This window comes from Ursus maritimus, unplaced genomic scaffold, assembly GCF_017311325.1.
Source record: "Ursus maritimus isolate PB19 unplaced genomic scaffold, ASM1731132v1 scaffold_17, whole genome shotgun sequence".
In the NCBI taxonomy this organism is placed as follows: domain Eukaryota; kingdom Metazoa; phylum Chordata; class Mammalia; order Carnivora; family Ursidae; genus Ursus; species Ursus maritimus.
The window spans coordinates 51,736,735-51,737,454 of NW_024424119.1; the positions used below are offsets into that span (position 1 = coordinate 51,736,735).

The window sequence follows — 720 nt, forward strand, 5'->3', positions numbered from 1 at the left end:
AAGTTTCTGTGCTCCAAAGGACACCATCAAGAAAGTGAAAATATTTGTAAATCACATAAATGATAAGGATATAGTATCCAGAATATTAGAATTATTACAAATCAACAATAAAATGCAAATAAATCTATTTTAAAATGGCCAAAGGATCTGAACAGACATTTCTCCAGAGAAGTATACAAAGGCACAATAAGCCCATGAAAAGGTGCTCAACGTCGCTCGTCACTAGGGAATGTAACCACAGATTACACCCACTAGGCTGGCTACAATAAAAAAGACAAAAACAAATGTTGGCAAGGATGTGGAGGGATTGGAACTCCTCTGTCTTGCTGGTGGGAAAGTGAAATGATGCAGCCACTGCAGAAACGTTTGGCAATTCCTCAAAAAATTAAACATAGAGTTATCAGATGACCCAGCAATTTCACTTCTAGGTGTATAGCCAAGAGATTTGAAAACATATGGTGTCCACACAGAACTTGTGCGTGCCAGTGTTCATGGCAGCATTATTCATAACAGCCAAAAGGTAGCTGAGTGTCCATTAACAGACGCATGGATCAAGAAAATGTGGTATGTCCATACAATGAGATATTATTCAGTGACTCTTAAAGTACCAATAGAGCTTGCTTCAGCAGCACATATACTAAAATTGGAACAATTCAGAGAAGATTAGCATGGCCCCTGCACATAGATAACATGCAAATCCGTGAAGTATTCAAATAAAAA

At 37.8% G+C, this 720-nt stretch overlaps 1 non-coding gene across 1 annotated transcript; it reads left to right on the top strand.

The window, feature by feature from the left end:
• The first annotated feature begins 617 nt into the window (after positions 1-617).
• On the top strand, positions 618-720 carry LOC121103178. The gene has a single exon (XR_005835336.1). It is a non-coding gene; the product is annotated as a U6 spliceosomal RNA (small nuclear RNA).